General features: G+C 37.3%; 1 protein-coding gene and 2 non-coding genes across 10 annotated transcripts in view; 1 reads left to right on the forward strand and 2 right to left on the reverse strand.

The window, feature by feature from the left end:
• LOC129573751 (disheveled-associated activator of morphogenesis 1) overlaps positions 1-24,458 on the reverse strand; it is a 78,353-nt gene that overhangs the window by 12,472 nt on the left and 41,423 nt on the right. Inside the window, exon 1 of one of the 8 annotated variants that reach the window (XM_055454763.1) lies at positions 13,475-13,751. The exons of the other annotated variants lie outside the window; for them this stretch is intronic. The gene's annotated coding sequence lies outside the window, so the exon portion shown is untranslated. Of the gene's footprint in view, positions 1-13,474; positions 13,752-24,458 lie in introns of those variants that run through there. 8 annotated transcript variants of the gene reach the window in all.
• On the forward strand, positions 14,567-14,676 carry Trnas-gcu (transfer RNA serine (anticodon GCU)). Its single transcript has 2 exons — positions 14,567-14,603; positions 14,632-14,676. It is a non-coding gene; the product is annotated as a tRNA-Ser (tRNA).
• On the reverse strand, positions 14,892-15,001 carry Trnas-gcu (transfer RNA serine (anticodon GCU)). Its single transcript has 2 exons — positions 14,965-15,001; positions 14,892-14,936 (listed from the first exon to the last, which is right to left on the reverse strand). It is a non-coding gene; the product is annotated as a tRNA-Ser (tRNA).

A 24,458-nucleotide genomic window follows, 5' to 3' on the forward strand; every position in this document is an offset into this window, starting at 1 on the left:
TCGTTTCTCGTTTGTTCGTTCATTCGATCGCTGTTGTCTTCCCATTGCGAGCACGTCCAAGAAACGGAAACAATGACATTCATGTCGCTTTCTTGAATTCCATCCGAATAGCAAGTTACTTGATACATTTTATTTTGCCTTCTTTCTTTATTTCTTTCTCGACATTGCCAAACAGATACGACACACACTTCGGTATCGACGGATAAGAAACAAGTGAAATTTTCCTCTGGCAATAAAATCACGATCCATACAAAGTGAAATTGGTGCACGAACGAAATATCAGGGAACACACCATCCGTGTACGACGAACGTAAGATGAAATTAAACTGCGTTCAAAATGCAAAATGATATGTTCGATATCGGATTGAATGATTTTTTTGCGCTGTTCGAATCTGTGTACAATGCGATGACTTTGCAATTATAAACTAGCGGAATATTGCACTTCCCGAAACCATTGGAAAAAGTCGAAGTTTCTGTTTTTCTTTTTTGGTTTTGCAAAAGATGCTATTCTCACACCACTCGTCGTACTTATTATTAGCATAGAAGACTTTCAACCAACTTGTGTCTCGATTGTCGTATAAACTTCGCCGCATCTTCATCGCAACGTTAACGTGATGGAGCACACATTCTTCTCGTTACAACTGTTCAACATCAACATAAAACTGTTTTACAACATAAGTATTCTAGCAGGGTACAAGTTCTACCACTCAAAAGTGCAATGCATTTTCTGTTTACAGCATATTTACACGAACAATGCACCTGGGATGATGCTGTTGCTGCTGCTGCTGCTGCTGCTTACGGTGCATGTCTATCGATTTTATAATATAAAATGCGAATGAACTTTTCAAACAACTGAGGAAAAAAGTCAGCGAGCATGCACACACACCGAACTGCACTTGAGAGTGGCAAAGACATGCAATATTCCTTCAACTTTGAGAAATGAACACTTTTTTCCTGTACAATTTTCTTAAAATGTCTAGGCTTCTTGATGAGAAAGAGAGTTAGAGAGAGAGAGAGAGAGAGAGAGAGAGAGAGAGAGATGAATTAGGTTGGTATGAAATAGTGAGGTGGATTAGTGATGGATTCATGTGTGTAATTTCCGACTGCACGCGATTTCATTTCATTTAATCAATCGAACTATAAAAGGCAGCAATCAAAAAGTCATCAAAAATGTGATGACAGCCATAAAAAAAGTCTTTTACAATCCGCATTTTATTGGTGTTTGATTTCGGAAGATGCGGCCGTAATAAAAAAAACCAGATCAAAATGCAAAATAGTCAATTTATTCACTCAGCTCTACTATCGCTATGAGTATTTCCATTTTAGGTGAAAAATGCCTACGGTTTCCTGCATAGTAGAGTTTTTATTGCTCTTCTTCTGCTTATTGTTGCTGTTTTTCCTTCGCTCGCTCAAATATCAAATGCCACTCGATGGTACAAATACCTCGCGCGCACAAAGACCACACGACCAGAATCAAACACATACACACGTAGACATTTTCCGAGGCACACGAGATAGAAGTGAGTATAAAAAACTGAGTTACATTGTAAGCGCCCAGAGTATGCTTATGAACATAGTAACGGAACAATGAATACCAACTCTATCATTAATGTGTGATAGATCACCGTGTCTATTCATATGGATATCTTGCTATTGTATCATCGCAACGAAAAAGACAACAGCTAGAGAAAAAACCAAGTCTCAAAAGAAGTAGAAGGAAGAAACGATAATTTCTTGACTCAATTTCGCAGTGTAGAAGAGGAATAAGCGAGAAAAAAAAATCGGATGATCATCTGCAGACCAAATTACAGTTTAAAAGGTTGTTATTTCACAAAATTAAATGGTTTTTCTGTGCATTTGAATAAACTGTTTAGCAATAAATATGCAGGAAAATGCAATTTCAAGTAGTCTCTCCCACTATTTCGGTCGCTTTGTATGCAATCACGATAATGACAATAATAATCTTTGCTGAAAAATTGCGAGCCCAGTCGACATCAGCTGGAAATAAAACACATTCCGTCGTGTGTACAACCTTGAAATACGGAACAAATGAACAGACCAATCGGACTGCGGTCGGCGCATACTGGAAACAGCAATGCGTGCAATTTCGATTTTATTGGAACATTTTAACGATGTTTATTCTTGTTCGCCGATTGTGTTTGTGGACAATTTTATAAATGATAACGATGCACCTATAGTGCATTTATTCACTACGTTTTCAAGGTCACCGTCGGCTCGGTTTATTCTAATTGAGGAAAAAAAACGGACGTGTCAACTCAATTTATCCGAATACAAATATGCAAAAGTAAACCCACAACAGCCTCATGCTGTAATTAAGACGTAAAATTTACGATCATTTTATTGAATTGTTTTTTTTGTGGGTCGGCGTATGGTGTTTTCTTAAATGACACCAAAAATACTTGAGCGAAGAGAAGAAAAAAACATTATCGACTTTATAAAATAAGCAATTTTTTGTATGGTATCTCATTTAACCGAAACGATAATTTACAAAGAGGGTCACATACAATATTGACTCAACATGCTGTTGTTGACTTGTTTCAATGCTGTTCCTTTTTTCCTTTTTTTCCATTTTAAAATTAAAGTGAACACCATTTCAAGTATCATTTTAGTATTTTAATTTCGGTTCTTGTTAAAAGATTTCTGAAAGAAATTTAATTACACAGTGAGATTGGATGAGATCACATGAAACCATCATCAAATAAATTGGTTAACTAAAAGTTGAAATGAAATGATTTTTTCGCTGCTTAGAGATAATCAGACGTCATCAAAATTTGATTATACATGTTTCACTGCGTGGATTTTATGTCGAAAATGGGAAAAGAATTCATTTTGAGGATTAGAAAGACTTTCTATTTGTTTAATGAAAATGCGGTGTTGGGCGCAGTGTCAGTTTAAGTTTCGAAGACCTCCGTCAAACGATGTTCGTTCGTTCGTGCGACATTTACGTCAATGAAAGTATAACCGTATGCTTGGCATATCTCAAGCACATCAAGTCGATGAGTTGATGCTATGTGTGCAGGTAGCAATGACACTGCTGCAATGTGCGTTCCACAGCTATGCGATTACACAAATTCATGTAAAGTAAATAGTGATTAATCATAAATACTCGTTTGTTTGTTGATTATGATGTCATCGTTGTATTTTCCCCATATTTTTTTCTTTCAACTAAAGACAAGCTTATTCGAAGACCTAGCACAAATCCTCTCTCAATTATGTTTCAATGAAGAAAGACGAGCCAGAATGGAACTTGATCAAACTCATTTTCATATGATACTTTCTTTCGGCGTTCACAACAAAACGATTGCGTATGGTGATGGCCGATTGGAGAACGTTCACTGACACCCGCCCGTCTCAAAACCAAACGGAGACGTCTTTCGATTATAATTTTCATGATTGATTTGTAAAGTCGCGCACGATGATAACCATTCTTCTCTATTTTTTATCCGTAGTGATTGGTATTTTCGGCGTATATTGCATCGTCGTGTGTGTTTGTCCATGAAAGTTGCTGCACACAATCCTGAATTCCTCAATGGATTAATTTGTTGTTGTTGCTTTTATTTATCGGTTTCTTTCTTTTGCTCGCTCACGTCATGGCATAACCATGAATCGTGGGCTGAGTGCGATGCTGGTTAAACTCTTTCCAAATCGCATATTCAAAGCTATTCAATTACATCATTGGAACGCCAGTGCATTGAATCAGCTCACTCTCTCGCTCGCTCGCACGCACGCGCGAGATGCGCGTGAATGGAAAGAAAATATCAAACAAACTCCATGAAGTTAAATGTTATGCTGCCATTTGGCTCTTAGGTGAATGCGCATGCGCAAGCAACGTGGCTTTGCTTACAAGCTTGAGACCATTTATTCAGATGCCAGCCAAACAATTCACGGCAAATATTTTCTAGTCGTGATCTCTCGTATTAAATGCACACACATTGAATGACAAATGCCATTTGTGTGTGTGTATGTGTGTTCTGTTGGGAAAAGATGCATTTTTATCACTCAATCATTTTCATGCAATCGATTTGCATCTACGGTGCGCATCAGCCAAAACTCACCCGCTGAAGTGCACACATTGTTCGCGGCGGTTTCATTCACATTGCCGTCTCTCGGCCGATTTAACGCTTATCAATTGTAGCTCGCGCTATGCCCAAAGACACTCTTCGCTAAATCCAATTCCATACTGAATGAGAAAAAACGAGATAAATACCACACACGAATCTCCACATTTCCATGTCATCGTCGCATTTCGATTGGGTGATATATGGCACCGTAACCAGCGATACATTTTAATCTCTTTTTTGAATATGCGATGAAGACGTGTTATTGTGATAAATTAAAAAAAAAACTTGTTGTAAACGGATTTGTATGTGCTTCCCATTGATTGCCATGCATTGTTCGAATTCACAAGGAAGACGATATAGCGGTGATTTTGCGCAACTCCTTTTGCACGTTAATGCACAATATACAATGCAAACAAGTCGAAGACAGATTTTATAAATGACTTTTCAACGTTTTGTCGGTATGTGTGTCGGTATGTGTATAAAATACTCACGGAAAATGTACATCATTCCAAGCAGATTTAGAAACTGCCATTTTTTACACACAAAATTGGTTTCGTTGCTCAAATCATAATCATGACAGAAAAGAAATAATGGGAAAATTATTATATTGAACAATAGCAAAACGATATTTATGCTTCATTTTCAATCAGATCCTAACGAATAGAGTTTGATATGCGAATCCGACAACCGTGTGCTCGCGCATGAATCACTTTGAGATTGCGATTTTACCGAGCTGATAGCATGACGAGTGCAATCATTTTAATTAAAATCCAATTCAGACGTGAGACTAATTTCAAAATAATGAGCCCGCATAGATCAACCGGCTTAAATGATGGTGTTTTTTTTTCGACACAAAAACCGCACATACACACGAATGCACACAAAATGATTCGATTATAATATTTTTTTATCAGGCAATAATTTACAAGGTAACCTGCAGTGACTTCTAAAAAAAACCGTCTCGAATTAACATCGTCGCTAATTGCGTGAATGCATTCGCATAGTCATTTATTTGTGAAGCTGCACACGGGTCCGCTATTGTGTTGGAACTGTTCGAGTGAAAGTGGATGAAGAATTCCGATTTGGAATTCTTTGTGCCGTTTTCCTTTGAGTGTGATTTTTCGTCGTTGGATCGGTTGCGGTTGCATTTTATCGTCGCGCTTCTCTCTTGGCGTAATAAATCTGTGCATTGAAGAGAGTGAAAAACGTGAGTACCGTTGACTCGGTCACATATTCATTTCCCCGTTTCATTTTTCGTTATTGGCATTAATGAGTACACTGACAGTGCCTTAAATACTCGTTTTTCTCTTTAAATAAATCGATTACAGTAATTAACTGTCGTCACATATAATTTTGTCTCGCTTTTTTTCACTCTCTGTTCCTCTTCAGCGCATATGTGTGTCTTGTCGCGTACATCCGAAAGATGCTTGCGACTTTAGTGTGTATGTGTGTTGAGCGAAAAAAATATGTAGGTAAATCAGTTTATGGATTTATCAAAATGTTAATTGCAACAAAAGAGCTATAAAAGTCTCGGTTAAATCACGTCTTCGACAAAAATGAATGCAAATCATTGGGCTGCGATATACGTTACTGACAATGGCGCCAGAGCGTTGCGTCAATCACGTTGACGAATTTGTGTTTTTTTTTTTCGGTGAAGTCTTACGTCGTTCATTGCATATATTCCATTCCTCGAGATTCGATATTTGAGTATGTTTGATGTGCACGTCCAAGAAATCGTGTCAAATACTTTGTTAACTCGAACCCATATGGAAAATGATGAATCGCTTTACCGGTCGATTTTCATAAACAAACAAACATTGGCTTCATTTTTATTAGCAAATTTTCTTTTGAAATGGTATTTCATATCGTTGATTCAATTGGATTAATATTATGTTGCTTTTTTCCGTCTAATTTGACTACTTGAAAAATGTTTGGCGGAAAACAAATTGCTTGGCAGAGATTTAGCATTTCTAATTCGAGTGATCGATGTCACGTCAAACAAAAGACATGCTACAATATAAATCATTGGGAATGTTGTCCAAGCCAAAAAAAAGTAACAACCAATTGCCTTAGCGAATCCGTTATTATGCACTAAATGGGTGTTTTGTTGCCCATACGAATATTTAGCAATTCATCAAAATATCTTCAAGCATTGTGTCTCCCTTTTGATCGTGCTGCAACGTGTTCCTTCGTTCGACGCAAATAAATCAGACAAAAGCATATGATTTGCTGTCGATTCGACTGACCGCTTATAACCCAATCTTATAAAACACATTTCACGTAGAAAAAAATAACAGAAATTCTAACCGAGGCTTTGCGATTCAAAGGCTTCAACGCTGCAATTCGTATTCGGAGAAAAATGTTGGCCATTGTAATCCAAGCCAAAACGCATATGTTTTGATTTCGTAATATACACCTTCTGACACATTTGTGCACTGAACGTAAAACGTTGGGTTTGTATACGCGGGCGCGCGCGAGCTGATCGCAAATGTGCGAATATGCATTCGTTTTGCTAACAAGTTAGCAACGATCGGTGGGTTGGTTCAACGTGTATTAACATTGAATATATGCAGTGAAAAAGCGATGACCTCGCTCTCGCACGCATAAACAATCGACCAACACCAATTGGAGGTTTTTTTCCCTATTATTTTCCATTTAATCAATCCGATGCAACCATTCATGATTTAAAGCCAATAACAAATCACATCCTACAATTGCATGCTGCATTTGCGCTATTCAACAAACGGTCAGTTTTCGGAACTATTATTATGAACAACGAAGAGAAGAAAAAAAAACCAAATCATCCATCAATTCCGATAACTTGCACACTTTTCACTCCTCTCGACAAATCGGAAGAGTGTGATGTGGTTTGGCGTGTATCGAGCCACTTGCAAGTTAAATAGCAACACAATAACATGTAATTATTTTGATAATCGAACGAAAGTCGTTGAAAAGAGAAAAAAAATCCAATTTCGAATAGAAATTAAATGATTTCTTCTTTCGTGCCGATTCATTGGCACAACAGCAACATCGACAGTGGCAACATCCACACGGTCTCAAATTAAAATATGCTCATTTAGCAAAATTTCACGTCGTAATAGCAAATGATGATGAGGAAAAATGGCTTGCGTTGAAAATTATAAGGCCCGCCGGTTTGGTTATGTCAGAATGAATTAGGGGAAGATTTACAACTTCAAGCGATTAAATGAGTTTTCTCTTATTTCCGATCGTACAATTTATCACACTGCATCCAGTTTGAATTGCGGCCACGGCACACACAGTAAAATAATCATAAATGCTGCAAAATCAGAGCACACGTCTCTAATATATATCGTGTTCAAGCGTATACCTGTCACTCCGACGTCTTGGAAATGTGATGAAAGAAGAAATTTTTCCACATTTCCTCCACTTGTTCTATGAAATATGTCGTAATTAAGTACAAAAAAGAGTGTATCATTAAATTGCCCGTGTTGCTGTTGTTGGTTTTAATCAAGAATAATTTAATTAATTAAAATTACTTGCTAAATGCTCGATTTTTGTGCACTTTCACATTTTTTTCTTCTTTCTCCGATTCTTTCTTGATGGATTTCATTTTCGTTGGAAATCGTCGAGTGTCGCGGTTCCATTGGAAAAAACCTTGCATAAGTTGATTTTTATTGACGGCCGAATGAAACGGTTTTTCATTTAACCAATTGCCCTTTTCCTTTTGGAGTCAATTACTCTTGTGATCACTACACCATTGCTATGCTCCATTTGTTTCATTCGGCTTCGTGGAAAAATAAGCAACAAACTCGACCAAATGAATTGTATGTTCACCGAACGAAATCATCTCGGTTTTTTTTTCTAGCCTTTTTATTGCCAGTTCTTCGAATTAATCATTTCGCTTTTGCTCGACAAATTGACCGTCAATCGAATAGACATGCTATTTGTTCAATGTTTCAATTACGATAAGTAATTTGATAGCTGAGGCTAGCGAGAAACGGTTTGCATCCATCATATTACTCAATCAAAAAGCATCAATGCTTTTTCGCTCTTCAAATTAACTTCCTAATTATAGCAGCGCCTCAAATTGACGAAACAATGATCACGCTCCAAAGATGAAATATGGATTGCATTTTTCAATACAGCAACTATCGATCATTTATGATCGGTTGGCATACAAAACGAATCGTTGGCACATCGATTGAACTACAGACGCACTCGTTAAGTGGCACCTCTTTTGAATTGCCGAAATGAGATGAAAAACAAAGAACAACAACAAATCAACAAATCACTAATTGCAGAAAGTTTAAATGATCATCGTTTACATAACCTAGTGTCCGAATGGCAGAACAGACAACAAAAAATCTCCACACTCACTTCGGTCATTTATAAAAGCGGGATTTGGGTTGGAATAACTGATTTTGTGTGTGTGTGTGTGTGTGTGTGTGTGTGTGTTGGAAAAAAATGCAAATGGACAAATTGAAAAGAGCGAAAAAATGCTAATAGAAAATTCCAGCCCACTCAGTGAATGGCAGCTAATTTTTCTAATAGCCCATAATTTGCACCTTCCAATATTCTAATTAAATCACTTCTGGTTCAGTTGATGTGTTTTTTTCGCACACAAGCGAACACGAACGCGAACACGAACCTGAGCCTCATTTGTACGCGTGTCCAGAGCATATGTGCCGCTAATTTAGTTGTTAACAATGATATTTTAGTCGCTCAGACTCGCGATAATTATTACACACGGAACTGAGTATGCCCGTTTGTGCGCGCATATTTGCTTATAAATCTCATTGCATATATCGTGTGGCATATTCAAAACACAATTTACCCGAAAAAAAAAGAAACAACAAAATGTTTATTACATTAGGTTTTAAATTGCGGTGTATGATCTGTTGCATAAGACATTTATTCTACTCTGTCGAACTGTGTTTGTACACAATGTATCGGTTTAATGGATTGTTGTTGGATGGATTGAGTTGATTTGTTTTTATGTCTTTCTGTCGGCTTTGTGGCCGCGGTTGTATTTGTTTTCGATGTGCTTCGCCTAATAGCGGTCTTGGTTGAGCGTGGACAACGGCCACCGAATGATATGGCGCGCACCCGTTGTAGTTGTTGCTCTCAAAGTGGAGAGCAAAAGCGAACGAGGCAACAAATTATGGTTCCAATCAATTCATCATAAAACATACACGACGTCATATCTCACCGCATGACACCGGACTGTCTGTCTGTGTGTGCGTCAAAAACAAAAGTTTGTAATTAAAAAACGATGAGAGATTCTTTCGTTGGACGATCGATGTGTGCTCAGCTTTTGGCGGAACGCATATCCGGATATAATTTATTGTTTCTTTTTCGCTGGCGATTGCAAAAATGAAAGTGAATTGCCTAACCGGGTGCGATTGCTTTGCACTATTTTCGGAAAGATTAATAGCACCACATCGCACCAAGGGAATCGAATTAGACAAACTCTCGTTGGAAGAGAAAAATAATAATTCCCAAGTAATTTACCATTTGCTCGTTACTTTCGATTGCAACGGAAAGAGAATTCCGAAGTGAAAATTTGGAAGCCAAATCATCGTTCATAATCATGAAAATAAAAAGTGAAATTAACGGAGAACGAATAATAATGCAAAATGTTGTGGAAAAATTTGTGTTGTTCATGCATCGGTTTCCATCTGCTCTAGCCCGCGATGAGGCGTCGAATGCGCCTTCTTCTCTGGTTATTCAACGGAATATGCAAAATGACCCATTAAACTGAGCACATACACAGACACCGTTTTCTCTCTGTGTGTGCTCGCCAAATCGCGATAGGTGTTTTCATTCATAAATTTTAATTTTGACGGCATAATGATTGTTCTCATCGGGTTGGCGTTTTTGGTTTGTGGCAGAGAGTTTTCTGTTGTTGTGCACAAATCGCGCCTGACACATTGCTCGCGGTGGACAATTCACTACGGGGAGAAAAACAAGCACATTGCGATTGCACATAATCCACTTGAAAAGTAAAAACCATGAGCATACCAAACAAATTATCATGAATAAATAACAATAATAAATTATGGCTTTTCTCGTAGTTTTTCGTCATTTCGTTCCCAAGCCACCACTTTGCTTGATCAGTATTTTGTTCGTTCGCTTTTTTTCTTTAATTTATGCTTTCTTCGCTAATCGCATTACAATACGGCAAAAATAAATTCTTTGAAGCTTTCTTTGCAACATACTAATCAATTTTTGGTTCACTTCTTCTCTCTTTTCCAGCTGCATTCAGTGTGTGGTAAACTAGCACATTTTGTGAGAAACGAAAAAAAATTGAAATAACTACGAAATCAGATTCTTTCAGTCACTAATTGAGCAAATAGAAAGGGAATGCTTGTTATTTTATATATACGTATATAAAAATAAATTAAATTAGTGACTAGAAGAGAAAAAAAAACGCAACAAAGTAAAAATAAAATGTTGCTATTTAACCGGTCGATGTGTGTTTCTCATACAAACGAGATCGTGACAGCTGCTGAAACAGAAAAAAGCAACAAAAAAAATCTCAGCCGTTTAAAAAGGTTTCTTTCGCCAAATTTCTCATTGAACGTTGAGTTCACAACGTCGTATTTTGGCTTCGATCGTTGATTGAGACTTTTCTACTAGTTCATTCGAAAATGTTTTGCTTTAATTTAGCTGACATTACCTAATGTGAATGAGGCCGAACACGATTTTTTTTCTTCCATCGTCTCAACATTTCTCCACACAAAAATGGTATCATACAATTAAACGTAAAGAATATCTAATGAAAACGACTGCGGCCGTTGAAACGTATATACAGCAAAACAATAACAAATGTTTCGGTTAAAAAATTTCATAATTTACGCGTAATTACAAGCGCGTAATTGTATTTGATAATAACAATTAAATGGCATGGTGTTAAAAAAAAAGTCGTGTACGCGCGGAGCAACAGCAGCAGCAGCCAAAGAAGAGGAAAAAAGGAAACGTAATAAAAAGAAATCGAAAGTGAAACATTGAAATGGTCACGGAACGCTATAAATTCATTCATATTTGTTTCCTTCATTTGGATTTCGGTGTACCCGATCACGTTTCGGTGTTGTGGCCAAGCGCGAAGCGGCTATGCCATTCACGCGTCATTCATGGGAAAGAAAAAAAACTATGCGATATATCTTTATGGACGCTCAGTGTGGTGGCAACCAAACACATTTTGGCCCATCGATGCGAATCAAAATGCGCTGATGTTACGAATCATAAATGTAAGCAAATCGTCATAGTTCACCGATTAACTTACTTACGAAACCAATGACAGTTCAATAAAACGATGGCTGCCGGCTTCAGCGGCTCAATTACAAAGTTGATGTGTTAAAATTTTAACGCATTTTTGACAACCACTTTGAGCACTCACTCAAAATGTGAGCTTGACGTATGCCAATGCAACAGACAGAGAAAAAATTCAAGCGAAATAATTTAATAAGCATTTGGTGCACAATGTTAAACGAGAAGTATGGTATTGCAATCGAAAATGAAATCGAGCGATGCGATTTCTTGACTCGCAACAGCAGATTGCCCGAATAGAAGTGAATTTTGATTTCCAGTAGCACCAGAGATGTCGATCGCGCGATATGAAAACGTTCTGTCGAATGTGGATGTGAAAAAATTGTGACTGCACAACCGCAACTAGTACAATTGTTCAATTAATTATGGGCAAGAGAATAAGAAAAACAAGATAAACTAGCTGCGAACCAATTTTGTTTCGGCACAAAGAGCTTAGGTGCTTGTTAAATATTTAATTGGCCAAATGTCAGATGTTTGAGTGTGTGTTTTGTTTTTTTTTCTCATTCAAATTCATTCATTTGACTCTCAGTAACAGCATTCTATGTGCACATTTTCCGCGCGCCACAAAGAATGCACTAACGAAATAATTGAAATAGTTGGCTTACTGGTGTGACTTACACACGCGATGTATGTCTTTAGATCATTCCCAAACGCTCGACTACACATGTAAGCTACTTCCAAACGAATGTACTTCTACTTGTCGCTTGTTCGCGCGCGAGCACACTTTGCCAACGCAAAATCTCGACTCTGCACTGGGTTGGATGCCATTCATCTTAAAGCAAAACGATTTCTTTCATTCTGGCGTTGAATTTTATCTCAAATATATCTATTTTCACGTCGTAAATTCGCAATGATCAAGAGATCGCAGGCAGGCAGGCGTGCGCACACACTCAGGCGACAGTCACACTCATTCGCATATTGAATTTATTTACTGTTTGGTACGGTTGCCGCCGTTGCTGCTGCCAGTGCAAGCAGCGTGACTTTCTGTTCACCATTTGATTTAATTTATCCAAACATTCAACTTTGTTTGGTGCGGTTTGTCGTTCGACTTCTTTCAATGAATTCAATTCAAACGGTTTTTTTATTACAGTTTAATGTCTCATTTTTTTCTCTCCTCTCCTCCGTTTTCGCTGTGCATTTTGCTTGAGAGCGCCCATACGGTGTGTTTGCGCGACAATCGACTGATGTTTGTTTTGTGCGAATTGTGTGTTTTTGTTTCTGGATTGAATTTCATGGCATTTTGCTGCTTGTGTCACACAACCTTCAAACATGACTTATGGCAAAAAATGTTGGCTAGCGTTTTCGGTCGTGCGTTTTTGATGGCAAAATTCATTTGCTTCGCATTACATCAATAAAATTAAAGCCAGCGAGTATGTATGACTGTTGGCGTTTGTGATTGCTTCAATACATTTTCCACAATTCAGTGAAAAAGACAAATAAAAAACGTCCACAAACAGCCAACGTTAATTGAAAGTGCCTACTTTTTTTTCTGCTCTATCGTTTCTTTTCTTTTGATTTTATTGGATTTGATATTCTTTTCCGCAGGTTTCTTTTGTCAATTCAGTTTAATCGCTTTGGTGTTGGTGACTTTTTGTTTTGTTCGGTTCGTTTGGTTGCATTCACTTTGCGAGCGTGGTAATGAAACACACGCTGACAGGTAATGCCATGTAATCGGATATTAAGTGACTATGTTTGGTATAGTCAAAGAGAGGGAGAGAAAAAAAATCATCGTAGGACGTATGCCGATACCAGATTAAGGCACACTGCGCTCGCACACACAACCAAAATCTTTGTCTCGCTTTATTGCATTCCGTGTTTTCCAACAGAATATGGTCGGTGATCGCATAACACAATTTGTTTTGTCGTTTCTAAGTTCATTCACATTCGCATAGCATGTATGCGTTTGCGTGTGTCATTACTGTGGTTAATTTGTCAATCTAATTTGCATAAACTCGAGAATCAATCAAAATCGATTTCTTAATTTTCGGAATCGATCGGCGGTAGGCCTACTACATGGTCTATTGAAAGCCAACAAATATTCTTCTATGCAACGTGATTATTATTTATTGTGCCACACATACCAAATAAAGACGCTTCTCCAGCTAATGATGCGCATCAAATTTCTGCCACCGCCGACAACGACGACGACGACGACGAGTAGCAGGCAAAGTCGTTCACAAGCCGGCACAATGCTTATACATTAATCGGTAAATTATTTGATGAGCCTCATTTGAATAATTCGACAAAGAATTGGAACACACCGCTTTTCACGTGTGTGCAATAAACTTTCGATCGAAAACCACTTTATTCACTTCGAAATGCAGCCAACGTATCGAAACAGTTTGTTCATCGATTTAATGCGAGAATCATCTTCATACTGGCACTGAACGAAGGGGAATGAATACCGAAATAGGTGAAATATGATACCAATTTTTATCATTCGGCCAACGAGTGTCGTTATCTGATCATTGCTGTTACCGATTATTGATTGTACTTTCTAATTGAGAAATATACTGTTATCAATTTCAGACGAAATATATAGACTTTTTGCGCAATACCCCACTGGCTCTTTGTTTCTGCGTATTTCAATTAAACTTAACGAAGTATTCGAAACCAAACCAACACTCCATTCATTTTACACTGTGAAATGACAGCAGAGGTGAAAGAGTACATTCAATGCAATCACTCATAAATTAATTGCAAATGTCTTCATTCGTAAAACCTCGTACGATCTTATCACCGCGCACAAAATCAATTCATTTTAATCAGTCAGAATATGGAATCAACACGAATGAACAGAAGAAAAAAACCTCTCAAAAGTGAAATGTTGGTTTTGTTCTTATGATTTTGTTGTTGTCTTTATCACCAAATCTCTGTTTCTGCCTCACCGTCACATTCGTCTTGGTAACTACGTGACGCAGTACATTGATCTCGAAAAACTGTACATTCAGATTGAATTTTCACAAAAATTCTACTTTCGAATGTGGATATGACTCAAAACATATTGGTTTTTGTTTTGAGTTTTTGAAAAGAAATATTCGAAAAGAATGCGTAGTTCAGTCATTGCGTTCACAATTATTTGTACAACATACATTTACCGTGTTGAATGAACACATTCACCAGAATGTCGCTTATCTGTGTTCAAATTGACGACGAGCCAACAATATCAATGTGACGAAGTGACCGAGTGGTTAAGGTGGCAGACTGCTAATAATGTGATAACACAACGAGAGCAGCGATCTGTTGCGGTTTCCGCGCGCAGGTTCGAATCCTGCCTTCGTCGCTATATTTTTTTTTATAATACGTCCCTTTGGAAATGTTACAATCGGTAACTCAAACAGCATCGCAGATTTTGAGACTCAAATTGAAAGATTCAAACAAAAAATGAGTAAATTTTTTTTTCTCAAATAATATTCTGAAATAATACTTCAATCAAATGTACGCCCAAAGATGCTGTGCGACATTTCGGAGTAGATGTTTTATAAAAAAAAAATATAGCGACGAAGGCAGGATTCGAACCTGCGCGCGGAAACCGCAACAGATCGCTGCTCTCGTTGTGTTATCACAATATTAGCAGTCTGCCACCTTAACCACTCGGTCACTTCGTCACATTGATATCGTCGGCACGTTTCGAATCTGAGATTGACGACCATTGGGCAATACGTAGTAAAATGTTTGGAATGTGAACCAACTGAATGGAGATTGTGAGAGAAAATTAGAATTCTATTCTTTTGAATATAAAATGTAAGAACTAATTAGAATGAATTGCCATTTTTATTCAATCAATTTTCTTTTGTTGTCATGTAGAATTAAATATGATTAGTTAATGTTTTCATGCTTGGTGTAGTTCGCCACGTTGTCACTCACACAAAGTAGAAAGAAGAAACATCTGGAGATAAAGAGTACAACAACAAAAACATTCCATGTATCAATCGGTTGGAATATTTCGAGAGCACTTGGTGTGTTATTCTTTACACAAAAATGAAAACAGTTCGATTGCGAAACCAAGAAGTGTGAAGGTGTATTTCAAATGTTGATTAAATTACTTGAATGCCGTTATTTTGTTGAAAAAAAAACAAATTGCATAAAATTCGGTCTTTCACCTTAATTTCATTATGTGTGATGTGTATGAAGAGAAATAAACTCACACCGCATCGAGTCGTTAATTGAGTGTGTACGTAAGAGTCACGATGATTGTATCTGATTATTGACAAAAGAGCTCCCTGACCCTGATCAGTAGGGAATCTAACGGCATACTCATTCTTGGATATACGTGTTACATGAAAATTGATTTCGCGAGTGTGTTTCAATGTGCGTAAAAATAGACACCCAATCGGTTGTTGTGCTATCATGCTGATGCATTCGATTATCGTTATTCGATTTGCATACAAAAAGAAGCAGAAAAAAACACACCGACAGAATGGAATAGCAAGCGAGCGAGAGTTGAATGTGTTACGGTTGTCGATGCGGTAAAATGAGCAGCAGCAACGGCACATTTCCTATGGCAAATAAACTCAATTGGCATTCGATCGTGATTTTCTTGTGTGAGATAGAAAATGGTGTGAGAAATGGGAAAAAAAATCCACGAAATTACCATCAAATGATGAAATGAGATAACAGCAACACGGAGAACGATGACGATGATGCAGCGGATTTTATTCAAAATAGAGATCAATGTGTTTTTCGTGTGCAATAAAAAGAAAACAACGGGCCATAAAAACATTTTTCGGCTGCTTAAGTCGCAAGTACGATGTAATAAAATTGCATTATGCTCACGAATGCCTTAAATTGGGGCTAATGCTGTGCATTGTGCGCAACAAGTGCACGCAAATAACGCTGTTTCTTTTCTTTGTGCATTATCAAGCCGAGAAATAAAGGCATTTCACGAAAAGAACACACAAAAAATTGCATACATTCCAAAAAATGTTAATTTTTCATGAATTTGCCGGAAAAAATGAGCGCAAATTTAAATGGCGCACATCGGGCTGATTGGTGCGTGTACTCACAATTTGTTTGTTCCTGTCTGTGTGACATAGTGCCATTAGTCAAAAAAAGCCGTTCATTTTGTTGCCTACGCGAACAAAATACTTTGAGGAAACTTAAGACAACGACGACGACGTCGAAGACAACAACAAAAAAATACGATACTGATTGCACATTTCAATAACTGTTATATCATCGTGTGTTCAGTTATTATTCATGAATTGGATGCGCAACACCTGCGAACCTGCATTCCATTCCATGTTAAGTTATTGTTGAGCGTTTTTTTTGTGCGCGCGCGCTCACTCTCAAAATTATGTTTTTTTTGCTTATTAATAAATAATAATAATCGAGAGAAGCTTGGTAACTTAGTTTTTCTTTTGGAATGTGTTACGCTCGCAAGCGGTGACCAAATGGTAGTCTTCGATGGAATAAGTTCAATTAATAAGCGTGTGGCGTGTGATACGGCTGCACACCTTTCGGATCGGTTATTTTGGCTAGCAAGTGTCACACGACACATTTTGTTGTACAAACAACAATTCGACGTCAATCGCTTGAGTTGATGCTCTTAAACGCACTTTGCGTTCCTAGTTTTTTCCACTTAAGCACTCTGAATGTACGAAATAATTTCACCGCATGGAGACTCTCCATAGAAACCATGATGGGCTAATGGGATTTTTTTTTCGTTATTTTTCAACGCGATTTACGAACAAACAGAAGCCAAATCTGCTTAACACAAGCAACATAATTCGTGAACTTAACCATAAGCCGTTGATTAAATACTGAACTGTGATTTATTTTTCGCATGACACGACCTCACAGACCATAACATATTTTATCAGTTATGGATTAAAAATCCAACAAAAAAACACGTAAAAATGTCGGAATTTCAACCTCATAAAACTTTGTTCGAAAAATCACGAGTTTACTCAACGATTTTACAGGCCTAATCCACGGAATTAAAGCACCTAATTATTTTTCAAGGTGATTTTATCGGCGGAAAATATTAAGCAGAAAACAAATTGAATCGAAGTACACACACACACACAAACACACATTGGCACGATATCGAAAAGTCAATAATTCGAAACCGAAAGCAATCAATTTTATAGCCGTTTGAAATATAAAAATGAATATTGTTTCTTGAAAAATTCAATCAAGATATGCGCGAAAGCCTAAAACCAAAATCGAATAACGGAATATTTTTCGGTCATACACACTGAATGTGTGCGCTCGATTGGGCAAGTGTGAAAAATTGTTGCGCCGAATTCGAGTCTACTCGTTCCAATTATGATACAACGTACAACAGTGGATGCTGCTGTTGTCTCGACTGCGGCTGCTACTGCTGTTGGTCCACTTCGGTGATCTGCTTATTCCGCACTTTGAATTTCAAATTGATTGCTTTTGTTTTTGCGGCGCATCATCATTATCGTCTTCTTCTTTGTCTCTCATTTCCCATTGTAATTTCTTTTCAACATGCAAATTTTTCTGTTTTGTTTACATTTTTGGTACGGCAATAGACAGACTTCAGTAATTTCAGATTACGAACTAAATATGTTTCCCAAAAAACGAAACAACTAATTTGATAAAAACAAATAAATAGGAGAAAAATGTGAGCTCGATGATTTTTATGGACCGAAGACAATAAAAGCCGTTTTCATATCGCTATGTATGGCTAAAAGAAAACGACTTGCCGTGTTCTGCATATTTTTGTATATTAATGCCGTTGATTAAAATTTACCATACGACCTTTCCAAGTTAATTAATTTTGGTGTAATTGCCAAAAATGAAGTTCATGCGTGTCAAACACAACCATTAGATAAATCAACGACGTCATCAGATGTGTAACGCAAACTTCAACACCTGAATGAAAAAAAAGCGAACTTTCTTATTCAATTTGGTTGTAAGCAATGCTAGCTTAGCATGTGGCCAATTAAAAGAATGTTCAATAGTCGGTTTTCAATCAACCAAAATGGGAGAAAAAACATGACTTTTTTTTCTGCTGGTGTCACTACAAAGTGTTTATCGATCGAAATTTTTGGTGTTTGTTAAGCAAATTAGCGCGAAATTGGCCCTTTTCAAACGCGCACACGCTCGAGAATATTTGTGTAAGCTTGAACGAATTTGCATAATGCATAAAAGTGCTAATTAAAGAACTACATTCACCTGAAGTGAGCTTACGGCACAAAAGTGCTACATTGGCACTAGTCTCGTGGCGTGCAACGGTGTGAATTGTGTGCCACATTCTGAAGGTGATGCGAGTTTTGACTTGATGAACACAAAAACAAATTGTTTAAAACTTGGGCATTTCGACTAACATGGAAACATCAGCATTATTTTTGTTCTGCATCGGATGTTCGCCGAATTTTGAAATGCATTTTGATCGTGTGTGTGTGTGTGTGTTGTTGCAGCAGCGGAAGGATTTTGCCCAATGTTCATGTCAATTCTCTTTCTCTCATCCTTCAATCGAAAAACTTTGTACACATCGGCATACAATGCAATATGTTGCACTTTGCAAACAAATTCCTAAATCGATTCTCCTTTACGCAATCTTTCGAAAGTCAACCCAAGCTAAATTGCTCAAGTTTGGCGTGTGCTGCGGCTTTTGCCGAAGTGTTGCAGTCATAAAATATATCAAAAGTATCCATCATTATTTATTTGATTTATGGAGAGAAAAAAGCAGCCAACTCTTTGGAAATCGATTAGCCCACACACACATACTCCGAGAGAATTCCGACGCTGTGGCATTTGTTTGACCTATTAAAAATCGCATTTTGTATTCAAGCATTATCGAAACTGTTCGGCATATCGTTCCATCAAAAATCCCTTTCATGCCACACAATGCTAGCACGTAAATGCTGCTTTGCAAATATTAGAAAGTAATTCTAAGCATTGCAAATGTAAAATGAAACAAATGCGGCCCAAATCATTTGTAAGCAAATCAATGCTTATCGCGCCAAAAGAAAGAGAGAGAAATTCAATTGAAATGTGTTCTCGTTTCGACCGTCAACGTTCATTTTCACTTTGATTTCCAACCAAAAAAAAACATTGTTATTATTCTCGGTGTTCTGTCGTTCTCGATTAACCAACAATACATCGGACATCGATACATTGGTTCTCTCTCTCTCTCTCTCTCTCTTTCTTTCCTTCTCTGACCATCGCCAAATGCATGAATGAAAATGCTTGTACTTTTTGGAATGTAGAATGCGTGAACACAGAGAGAATACCCACAGTGAAATGTATGTCTTTGGGTTACTTCATTTTACAATTCGGTGTTAATGTTATTTTGGTTCCCATTTCACAGGTGCACACTGCATACACAAACAAATCGTGAATGCAACACTGACTGTGAATGGGTGTCTCGTGTGCAAAACGGAGAACACAGCAGAATAATAAAAAAATTAAATAAAACATATAAATAAAGCTCACATAAACGATTGCACACTTTGAATGTTAATCAACCAAGACTGGCTGGCTGGCCATTGTTGTTTTTCTTCGTCTGCTCTTTTGTTTGTGCATACTCAGCGTAAGTGGAATAATAAGTTATCTCCCTTGAGACGTTTCACTGAACAAATAGACACATTTTCTATCTTCATTTCTGCCTTCAACCAACAGCAACACATCTATTCTAAACGATTAACATACGTGATTTTTCTACACTGTCTTTTCGCTCTTTCTCTTCCTCTTCCAATCAGAGAATGTCTTCATGAGTGAGGCCGTTCTTGTTCATCTTTGTTTGAAAGTCTTTATGACCACAGGCAACGACGTTCGAATTGATAAAATGTCGGTTTTCTCGCCGTATGTACGCGTTCTCTCGGCACACAAAAAAAAACTTTCTTTGACAATGACCCACTTGTGCAGTGGGATATAAATTGCGACTACAAAAACCTTTGACTCGGACATAAATTGTCGAAGTCAGTTTTGATTTCGGACGCAGCCATTTTTTTTGGTTTTTCTACGCCAAATCAACTAAACGGCATTTAAAATGGGCGTACTATTTTGGTCTTTACAAACAAGGTATTTCTAATGCTCTCCATTCAACGATTGGGCTAAATTGGCCTGGGCTGGACTTGACAAGCATCAATTTGCCATTTGAATTATCACAGCTTTTTTTCGCATTCCTTTTTTTCTGCAATGATCATAAATTAGGTTTTTTTCGTTTTTCCTCATCGCATTTATTTTGTTTATCGTGTTGTCGACGTTTTTTCTGTCTTTCTCTCTCAATTAATAATCAAATCGATAATCCCATTAACTCCAATCTAATATTCAGATTCGGATATGAATCTTGCTACAAGTGAATCATCATCATGATACAAATATTCGAAATGTGCAAAATATTAAAATAGTGTGCTAAAGCTTGCGGAATTATACCATTCGCCCGAAAGATAAATTGAAAGAAATGGTTATTTGAACTTAAAAAAAACCGTTTTCGTTTCATTTCATTGGAGAAAATCAGATCGGTCGAAAAAATAGAAAATTCCAAGAAACCGAAATTGAAAAAAGAAGAAGAAGAAATAAAATCAATTCAATGGGCATTCGATCATTCTTCGAAACACATCACAATTGGATTGGGCGATTTGATTTGAATAGAAAACTCATTCGAGCAAAACGATAAATTGATCAGTCCCTTTTGTTCGATGTAACGATTACGCTCACTTAAATATGTGTACGGTGTACGGTGGCCGCTGTCAAACGATGCTCAACGCTGAAATTGAATGCGGTGCTGTGTGTGTGTGTGTGTCGACCAAAAAGAAAGAGAAAATGTTGCCAAAACACAACAATGTTGTTTGAAAATGAAGAAAAAGATGATGTTATGAAGTCTGAGTTTATCGTTTTTTTCGCATGATCCCATAAGCAATACATGGCATACCGTATACTATTAGGGCCAAAAATAACAATCAAACCTTTTTTTGATATACACCACGATGAAGTTCATATCGGGCCGGTTTGGCAGAGCTGACTCATGGTTGGTTTAACGCGCAGGTATCTCTTTCGTTTCGATCATTCTCACATTTGATCCAACCAATGTTGCATACTTTTGCGTCTCATAAATTTCTGAACATATGTTTCCATTGACACTATTCTTCGTTTTTAATAAGCTGCTTACTTCTATTCACTCTTTCTATTTCATATTCATTTTTTTCGCTAGTTTTTTTTTTTGAATTTATATACAACTTGATGAAAAATCGGCCCAACGCTTAATATTCAATCAATGGAGAATATTTAATGAACTCAGAGTTACGCGCGCGCACGATGTGCCGCAAGACTTCGTAAAACAAGTGAAACTGGTGGCATGAAATGTTTGCATTAATTATTGATAACATAAAGTGTGACAGAAAATTCACTAGTAATCCGCTTCGTTGTTTTTTTCGTTTATATTTTGTGTTGTCTTTATATCTTTCATTTATTCAACCGAAAAGAAAACTCGACAATTTATGCAAAGTTCTTCGCAGTGTATTAAATATTCATGCGGTTGATTTGATTTGCATAAAACGACGAGAAAACACGGTCAGTAGCGTCCGAGCGAAATTAAACCAAGTGCAAACATTACCAATGGCATTGAGTGGCCGCCGTACTGATTTGGTCACTGTTTTACTTTTCAAGTATGACGTCGTTCGGCCGGGTATTGTTTCGCGCTACAAATTTGTAGCTATCAAATTTGATTAATATCATAAGTATTTCTGAGAAACGAAAGAAGTTGGTGTTGTGTTTTGGATTTGGATGGCTTTGGATGGTTTGAATGGGAAATTGTCGAAAATGAAGGGAATGCAAATCAATCGATCAATGTCGAGCACTTGAAACGAAGGAATGAACTGGAATTAGATTAATACGAGATATGGTATGTGTGCGAAATTGTTTGAAAGCCAAACTGCACATAGGGTTCAAGAAGAAAGCGTTTGTCTATAAAATCGTCGACAAGTGAAAGATTTGGTTGGCTCCATCGTACACAAACCGTGCCGTATGTAGCTTCTTTCAAATAGCAGCAACATCAACCGAATAATACAATCTGCAATTCATGTTGCTTTCGGATCTGTAAACGAAACGGACACTTTGCAAATGAACCGACTTTCATCGACTAAATGCTCAAGATACTGGAAGCGATTTTTTCGATAGATACAACTCTCGTTGTGTATTGTTCAGCTGATTGCATTTATTCACCAGTTTTATCATGTGGCTGTTGAAGACAAGACGCCATTTTTCATGGTGATCTCTTTCATTCACCACATTGAGGCCCAGCCACACTTCACCGACTAGTCGAGAGAGCGCGCATGGCGTGGGAATAACTGTGTGTTATGTTGCGCCCGTTTTGCTCTCAAAACTCATTTTGAATTCTAAACAAACTACAAAACCAAAATAAACAAAATCTCAGATATAGGATTGCGACAATCCCAAGTGAATGTAGATGCAACACAAGTACATTCCAGATATCATTTATAACGATGGCAACGAAACATTTATTTGGCCGTTGAATTGCAAAAATGTGCTTCATTGTGTGGCAACATGCATGAAACCGTCAAGCTGGATCGAAAAATATGTGCTAATGGCTTTGAAGAATGATAACAACTGAATCGATACGGAAAATCTCGCTTCCAATGTTATGTCGGTATATGTTGTGTATGTTCAATGAGAAAATAAAATCGAGATTGAATGCGCTTGGGAAGAGCGACAGAATCATGCGGAATCGAGACTGATTTGATACAGAAACAAACACACAGCCCTCAAAAAAACAAGCTGTAAATGATCAAAAAAGAGCGACAGATGGAATGCTCTCGTCGTGTTGTCACTGCCGCGGCGATAGAATCGCTACGGTAGAAATTAACTGGTTGCGTATCGGCAGTTTTGTGGATGTAAGTCATAATTGTATGCAAAAGAGCGGCCGTATCCGAGGGGCAAACCACTCAAAAGTAATACTGTGTATTAGTATTACTTTAAGTAATACTAATGTAAATATTACATTGTATTACTTTAGTATTACTTTAATTAATACTAATGTAAATATTACATTGTATTACTTTAGTATTACTTTTTTCAAACAATAGTATTATTTTTAAAAGGAGTATTACTTTATCAAAAGTAATACCATTTTTACCTAGTATTACTTCGTATTACTTCGCAGGTATTATGTATTACTTTTGAGTGGATTGCCCCTTGGCCGTATCCGACCAACCAAAGAGTGAAAGGAACATTTATGCAGATTTTGTCATAAATTCTTCTCGTTGTGTGTGTGTGTGTGTTTCTGTTGTTGTTTTTTTTCGTAAGGTTTTCTTTCTTTCTGCTGTTTTCTGCTCGAAGAATTTCATTTCTTTGTATATTTGTGTGCTTTTGTTGTTGTTGTTGTACGTTTCATCTTGATTTCATTTTCGTTTCCAGATTACTTTAAATGGACCGCTGTTGACGCAGCCTGCAAATCGCTCGAAATGGAACAAGTGTGTTGTTGGTTTAAATGTCGACATCGTCGGGCCGATGCTGTCGGTGTGCTGCTGCTGCTGCTGCTGTTGCACTTCAACTTCAATCGGTGTGTGAAGTGAGTGTTATCTGAATGAGCCGCTTTCTTTGCAAATGAATTGCAGCTCGTCGAAACACTCTTTAGATAAATTAGGTATCGAGAGTTCAATAAGTTCATGCGCATTTTTTTTCTGCTGGTAAATAGCCGAATATTTCAGCACTTATGGAAAGTGAAAATCATTCGACGAACCATTTCGATACTTGATATAATAACCTTTGCTGAATGAATGGAATTGATTCGGAAAACGTTCAATTCAATCAAATGTTTGCACACAATAGAACAATACGAGAAGAAAAGTGAAAATGTTCAAAATTTTTACACAGTATGTGTGTGTATGTGCATCAGTATACAGCGGAAAATGTGTGTGAGTGTGCTGCACGGTGTGCGCATATCAAATCGACAACATTTTGCCATATCCGAATGAAGTGTGCTTGTTACGACGCAAAATCAAAATGAATTTCTTGTGATAAAGAAGTAGAAGAGAAAAAAAGTGAAACGGCAACGCCAGTTACAACGAAACCGAAACCAATATGGGTAAACAAATGCTCAACAAAACACAATTTAATTGAAAAAAAAAA

Source organism: Sitodiplosis mosellana, unplaced genomic scaffold (assembly GCF_009176505.1).
Source record: "Sitodiplosis mosellana isolate CC-2019 unplaced genomic scaffold, AAFC_SMos_1.0 Smas_scaffold_1, whole genome shotgun sequence".
Taxonomy (NCBI): domain Eukaryota; kingdom Metazoa; phylum Arthropoda; class Insecta; order Diptera; family Cecidomyiidae; genus Sitodiplosis; species Sitodiplosis mosellana.